Raw genomic sequence first — 8,185 nt, forward strand, 5'->3', positions numbered from 1 at the left:
GAATGTAAAAATGATGATCTACCCTGTAAAATTTCACTCAATTCACAAGAAAAACTTAAAAAAAAAAAAAAAAGGGAATTCATAAAGATCAATATCCTAGGTATTAGTGCATTGAAATAGACTTTTATAGGTTGTTTTTGAATAGTACAACATATGATTTACTATGCCAGGAATGACAAATTAAAGAGAAATGACATTCCATTCATTGTCAAAGTGAGCATTTCAAGATCTATCTTAAACCTAGTACAATGTTAGTTGTAATCTGTTAATTTCCTTAAGTCTACAATAGAGACGCGCTATACCACTATTGTTCAAAGTTATGCATCAACCACTAAAACCAAAGATTATGAAGTTGAAGAAGTCTACCAACTTCTTTGAGTTATGGTGTTGGAGGAGAATATTGAACATGCCATGGGCTGCCAAAGGAACCAATAGATCTGTTTTGGAAGAAGTGTAGCCAGAGTGCTCCTTGGAGACTAAGATGGCCAAACTTCGTCTCTCATACTTCGGACATATTGTCAGGAGGGATCAGTTGCTGGAGAAGGATATCATGTTTGGAAAGGTGGAGGGTCAGAGAAAAAGAGAAAGACCCCCAGCGAGATGGATTGGCCAGGTGGCGGCAACAATGGACTCAAGCGTGGTAACAGTACTGAAGTTGGCCCAGGATCGGGCAGTGTTTTGGTCTGCAGAGCATAAGGTCATTATGAGTCAGTGCCAACTAGATGACACCTAACAACAACAACCAACTTCTTCAGTCTGATATTGATCAAACATGCAATCAAAATGCATTACTGGTAATTGGAATGTGAAAATTTGAAACCAAAAGGAAGGACCAGTAGTTGGAAAATATGGCCTTGATGATAGAAATGATGCTTGAGATTCCATGATAGATTTTGTAAGATCAATGACTTATTCATTGCAAATACCCTTCTTTAACAACATACACATGACCTCACCAGATGGAATGCATAGGGATCAAACTGACTACATCTGTGTAGAGAAACTGTGGAAAAGCTCAATATTATCAGTCAAAACAAAGTCAGGGGCCCACTGTTGAACAGATCATCAGTTGTTCATATGCAAATTCAGGCTAAAGTTTAAGAAAATTAAAACAAGTCCACAGAGCCAAAATATGATCTTATGTATATCCCACCTGAGTTTTTTAAAACTCTTAAGAACATATTTGATGCATTATACTCCAATGACCAAAGACCAGAGGAGTTGTTGGATGACATCAAGAACATCATACATCAAAAGATCATTTAAAAGACAGAAAAGACCAAAGCAGATGTCAGACTCTGAAACTTGCTTTTGATCGTAGAAAAGTTAAAGCTACTGGAAGAAATAACGAAGACTTGAACAGAAAACTTCAAAGACAGCTTAAGAAGACAAAGTAAAGTGTTATAATGCAGAGACTTGAAGTCAAAAACCCAAAAGATAGAGCACACTCAGCATTCTCAAGTTGAAAAAACTGAATAAAATATTCAAGGCTCAAGTTGAACTATTGATGGATTCTATGGGTAAAATATTGAATGATGCATGGAACATCTAAAGAAGATGGAAAGAATAGACAGAGATGCTGTACCAAAAAGATTGGGCAATGTTCAACCATTTTAAGAGGATGGAACATATCATCAATAACAGATGTCATTGAAGAAAGAAGTCCAAGCTACAATGAAGGCATTGGTGAACAACAAGGCTCCAGGAAATGATGGAATACAAATAGAAATATTTTAACAAATTAATGCAGTACTGGAGGTCCCCACTTATCTATGCCATGAAAGTTGGAAGACAGCTACTTGGCTAACCTATGGGGAAAGTTACATATGTGTGACCATTCTAAAGAAAGGTGACTCAATGGAATGTGGAAATCATCTAACAATATCACTAATATTGTTTGCAAGTAAAATTTTGCTGAAGATAATTTTTTTTTTTAAATGGTTACAGTAGTACATAGAAAAGGAGCTGCCAGGAATTTGAGCCACATTCAGTAGAAGACATGGAATAAAGACTATTATTACTGAAGTCAGAAGGAACTTGGCTGAAAGAACTTGGTTACCAGGAAAACATTTACTTGTACTTTATTGGCTATTCAAAGGCATTCATTTGTGTTTATCATAACAAACTGGATAACATTGCAAAGAATGGGTATCTCAGAACACTTAATTATATGGTACACAGACCAAGAGACAGTCGCTCAAACAGAAAAAGGGAATACCGAATGGTTTAAAATGAGGTAAGTTGTGTGTCAGGGTTAGATCCTTTCACCAAACCTATTCAATGTGTGTGCTGAGTAAATAATTAAAGAAGCTGAGTTATAAAAAGAAGAATGTGGCATCAACATTGGAGGAACAGTCATTAACAACATGTGATATGCAAATGACACAACATTGCTTGATGAAAGCAAAGAGAACTAAAACTACTTATTAATGAAGATAAAAGTCTACAGTCTTCAGTGTCGATTACACATCAGTATCTATTACACAAAAATACTCACAACTGGACCTATAAATACTACATGATAAATGAAGAAAAGATTGACATTCTCAAAGACTTCATTTTACTTGGATTCACAATCAATATTCATGGAAGCAGCAGTCAAAAAGTTAGAAGACATATTGCACTGGTCAAACCTACTGCAAAAGACCTCTAAATGTTAAAGAGCAAAGATGATCTGACCCAAACGCATGGTATTGTCAATTGCCATTTATGCATTTGAAAGTTGAACAATGAATAAGCAAGACTATAGTAAAATTGATGCATTTGAATTTTGGTGCTGGCGAAGAATATTGACAATTGGCAGAAGAACAAACAAATCTGTCTTGAAAGAAGTATAAGCAGTATACTCCTTAAAAGGGCAGATGGTAAGACTTCATCTCTTGTACTTCGGACATGATGTCAGGAGGGATAAGTTCCTGGAGAAAGACTTCATGCTTAGTAAGGTGTTTGTTATCGTTAGGTGCCATCGAGTCGGTACCAACTCATAGGACCCTATGCACAACAGAATGAAACACTGCCCTGTCCTGCGCCAACATCACAACTGTTGCTATGTTTGAATCCAGTGCTGCTGCCACTGTGCCAATCCATCTCACTGGGGGTCTTCCTCATTTTCTCCAACCCTCCACTTTACCAAACATGATACCCTTCTCTAGGGACTGGTTCCTCCTTATAATATGGCCAAAGTATGAGAGACAAACTCTGGCCATCCTGTTGTCCAAGGAGCATTCTGGCTATACTTCTTTCAACACAGTTTGGTTTGTTCTTTGGGCAGTCCATGATACTTTTAATATTCTTCTCCAACACCATAATTCAAATGCATCAATTATTCTATGGTCTTCTTTATTCACTGTCCAGCTTTCATATGCATAAGAGGTTATTGAAAATGCTAAAGTGGAGGATCAGTGAGAAAGAGAAAGATACCCAAAGAGATGGATTGGCATATTGGCAGCAACAATTGGCTCAAATCTAACAATTGTGAGGATGGTGGAGAACTAGGCAGTACTTCATTCTGTTGTGCATAAGATTGCTATGAGTCAAAACCAACTTGATGGCACCTAACAACAACATATAGCATTTTTAAATGGAAATAGTTTTAAAATACATAAAAACAAAATGGAATATTATCATTTTACCAACAATGTCTTTGGAAGATCAAATTATCCATGGCCCTTTTGTGCTTCTATATTTGCTCTGTAGTTATTAATTTATATAATGTGGCAGCATTGATGGACTCAAGTGTGGCAACAATAGTGAGATTGGCCTAGGATCTGGCAGTGTTTCATTCTGTTGTGCATAAGGTCGCTATGAGTCAGTACCGATTCGATGGCACTTAACAAAAACAACAAGTAGTACTTTTTGGAGCCCTGTGTGACTCTATAGGATAAGCACTCGACCACAAGGTCAGTTTGAACAGCATGGTTGGTGGTTTAAACTCATTAGCCATTCCTCGAAAATCCTATATAGACCTATGGGTCAGAGCCAACTTGACGGCATTTAACAACAACAACATAATACTTTTTAAATAAAGATTACTGTTTATGATGTTTTCATCAAGTTGTTTAAAAGCATAATTGAATTATAAAAAATCATTATTCTCTTTCTTTCTGTTAACTGAAGCTTTAGGAATTCAGTTGTTTGGACAACAGTCATGACCAATACTCTGCTTGTTAAAAAAAAAAAAAAAAGAAGAAGAAGAAAGACCTAAGCAGCTTAAGTATCCATCATTCAAGATTCAAATGCTAAATTGACAGCAAAAGTCAAACTATAAGAATTACGAACTATACTGCAAATAGTATTGTCACAAGGCATCACCAATAATTAACACTAATTATCCTGTGTAATAAGCAGCCTACTTAAATAAAGTCAACCCTCCCTCAACTCTTACCTTACTCATGTTCAATAAAATCAAAAACATTATAATCTAGTTAAAATATCCTTATGAAGCATATTAAAAATTATAGCTTCTATAATGTAGAAATGTAGCTGAATGTTTTTAAGAATCCCCTTAGGAAATTTAAGCTTGTGTCTAATAAAATAGAAACTCCATTATATGATATTACAGATGTAATGTCTTCCATTAAATTTCTCCCCATTCGGCAAGTAAAACATTTTTTTTCTGTCTCCATGAGCAGTTATCAGTCACTGACCTTGCAACCCAGTCGGACTTCCCAAAAGAATGTGACTCCAGAGTCTGGAGACAGGAGCTTGCTACTTTGAATCACAAATGTTGAAGCCAAATATGTCGATTTTGTTCTGTTTTATTTCTTACTGAGAACAAAACTATTGGAGAGGGAACTTTGAGTTAAATGGTGCTTATAAACCAGTCCAATTCAGTATCATATTGTGCCTCTAGTAATGAAGAGAATGCAGTCTACTAGCTTATTTGTCATTAAAAATTGGGTTTTCTCCAGCAAGTTAATGTCATAGAGGTGGCTGATAATTACTTTGTATTGATAGAGAATTTTAAAAACAAACAGCCAAATAAAAAGTGTGACCCTCAATGGTTTCGAACAAACCAAAGCAAAAAATGTTTGATACTGGAGGAAATTTTACTATAGACCGAGTAAAAATAATGTAAAGGAGTTATTATTATTCATTTTATTGATTGAGATGGTGGTATTGTGAGCATGTAGGCAAAGACCTGATTATTCTAGAAATACATTCTAAAATATTTGGGGGTGATTGTCAAGATATGCACAATTTAAAAGAGTTATGCAAGAAATAGATAAAGCAAATATATGGAAACCAAAGATTATTAATGATTACCAGCAGTGGAAGGAAGCGAAAAGAGGGGTCATTGTTGAGGTGGGTGTTGAGTTTATATTAATGGTAGTAGGATCTTTTGGAAAAGGATAGAGAGAATAGTGGTACAACTTGAAAAAGAAAATCCATGTTATTGAATTACGTATGTAGAAATAAAATTTAAAAACAGATAAATCAGGTCTTCTGGCTCCCACATACAATTCTACAACTATATTCTGATTCCTAGATTCTATTCTGCCCACAGTGACTTGTAACGAAACCAGCATAGCTGCCCCCTCCACAGCCACTGATGGGACCTCTTCTGTGTCATCTGCCATAGCCCCCATCACCATCACCACAGTTGTTCCTTCTGGCTGTACTTCTTCCAACACAAACTGGTTGGAATGGTATGGAATGACAGGAACTTCAGCCATTATCACCTATGTCCAGAAATACCTCAGATCCTCCCCCCACCAGCAACTTGGCAATTAGAACTCTCTCCATCCCACACTCAAACTCCAGCCACTCCTGGCTACCTAGGTTCTACTGGAGTGAAAGGTTCATTGTCACTTTTTTTTTTTTTTTCTGTTCCAAGATTTTACTTATATGGAAGTAGCAAGCTGGATTTAGCCTGAGGGTCCAGTAGTTTGCAGCCCAGTCCTAGGGGATTAGGGATTTAGCATTCTGATGTGGGAACCCTGAGATTACTCTACATATGCCCCAGGAATATGCCCCACTCTAATTATCTGGGGGTGCCTGTCTGGCCCAGAAACCTCCACAGAGTTCTGGCCCTTGACTGGCTGCCAAGGGGCAGAGCACAGTACATGTAAAGCTCACTCCTGCATTCTCTGTCCCCAGTGAAACTTGAGCCAAGGAGTAAGGACCTTAAGGAGAAAGCACCAAGAGGCTGCAAGTCAGTCAGTCATGGGCTGACTCCATGAAGCAAAAGCAGCTGGGCCGAGTTCAGCAGCAGAAAACTTTGTCACATTACCTTTTTTATTCAGAACTCAAATGTTCACTTTAAAGACTTTAAGTTTTAAGGCGATGTGTTAGGATTTTATTAATAGTCAAAAACTGCAAGTTTCAACCATAAAAGGATAGATTTTGTTTCAAAAACTTCCTTGAATAAAAAAAAGTTTTTAAAACATTAGTGCCATGTACGAAAAATGGACTTAATAAGGCTGTGGTTTTATCTTAACATGTCATGTTGAATCTAACGTATTGCATTTTTCCAAATACATTTCTTGCCAAACATAAATGAGGGTGTATTGGAGCCCTGGTGTGGCACTGTACGGTAAGCACTGGGCCACAAGGTTGGTTTGAACTGCAAGGTCGGTAGTTCAAACTCACAAGCTGTTCCTTGGAAACTCTATATAGGATTGCTATGAGTCGGAACCAATTCGTCGGCACTTAACAACAGTACCATTATAAGAAAAGACCCTTACAATTCTGATATCTCTGCCAAATGTGTTGTTGAAGTGATGTTATCCATGTTGTAGTTCACTCATTACCCCAAAAGTAGCACTCATAATCCGTACCTTTGATTTTGACAGAACACTAAAGAATTAAAACATACACCCGTGCCTTTAAAGTTCTATAACATAATGGGCTTGAAATTCAAAACATTTTATGAAAGGAAAAATAATGGAGATTTCAATCATCTTATTCACAATTTTATTGCTTCTTATTGGGAAGCTGTAAAATCATCTTGAATAAGATCCTGGACATGGGACAACATAATCTCATGAGAACTGACGCAATTTTCTGTGGTTCTATAGTCAGGACCTGAGCCACACAGACAGTGTGTTGCGATTCCCCTTGTCGGTAACAGGTATGTGGTTCTTCTCTGTCCATGCGTTTAGGCTATTCTTTTTCTTGTCCAGATCCTCCTGGCTGTATGCTTGGCAGTCTCCAGACATGAACAAATGCATCAGCTTCTCTCTCACTCTCTGGTCCCCATCATTCACAATTTCAACAGTCTGTACAGCATGTCCCATAGGTCCGATCATAGACATGCTGCCATCTTCAAGGAAGTTCATGAGGACAGTACTGGCAGAGACTGGATCTGTGGTAAAAACCCACCCGGTGTACTTCTTCTTATCATTGGCTGTCATGCTGACTTCTTTGTAAATGTAATCTTGCCATTCTAAGGGGCATTTTTTCATCCATTCATTCATGGCTTAGAGTGGACTAGATTAAAACCACCACCATGAGGTTAATATATGTTCCACCCAAGCAGATGTAGTTTTACCCATAATCCCCATCCTAGAAGCAGAGAACAACTGTGATTTGTCTCAGTTCTTAAGCAGTTACTTTACAAAGAACTGATAGTATACTTGGAGGAAATAACATTTATTTGCTAATAACTTGAAACTCTAACTTTTAAATATACTAGGAAAAGATGACGTTACTATTTACAATTCAGCCTGAACTCTCTGGTGGTGCTGAATAGTCGCAAAATGAGTCTGGTTAATTGATCTTGTATACTCCTAATTCCACGTCTCAAACCTAATCCAGATAGAACTCTGGTCTGCAGAAGAAGCTTAAACCTTGTTTTCCTTCGATCAGAGGAGTTCACCCCCTCTCACTTCTAGTTAAAACTGAGAACCTGTCTGATACCCACCCACTCGCTCTCTAGCCAGGTGTTTGTCTCATTGTGATTTTTAACAAAGCAAATTTCCTACAAAAATGCTTTCATTCCAGAAGATACATTAATTGAGCTATATTTGCATTTCTCTAGTATGATGATACTGCTTTGTTTTTTAGTATACGAATCTTTTAAATATATTAGCAATAAGCAAGAGAAATAAATTATACAAATTAAAAATATGTTGTTTTCTCAACAGGAAGACTGTACAAACAGGTGCCAAAATCATGAAATGCCTAAAATTATAAAAATAAAATCAGTTACATATTTATATTGATAAAGAGAATTTAAGTTTTA

At 36.9% G+C, this 8,185-nt stretch overlaps 1 pseudogene; it reads right to left on the reverse strand.

The window, feature by feature from the left end:
• Positions 1 to 6,925: 6,925 nt before the first annotated feature.
• Positions 6,926 to 7,418, reverse strand: LOC102835331 (annotated as a pseudogene).
• Between the last annotated feature and the right edge of the window lie 767 nt (positions 7,419 to 8,185).

The sequence above is a fragment of the Chrysochloris asiatica genome, unplaced genomic scaffold, assembly GCF_000296735.1.
Source record: "Chrysochloris asiatica unplaced genomic scaffold, ChrAsi1.0 scaffold00064, whole genome shotgun sequence".
Classification (NCBI taxonomy): domain Eukaryota; kingdom Metazoa; phylum Chordata; class Mammalia; order Afrosoricida; family Chrysochloridae; genus Chrysochloris; species Chrysochloris asiatica.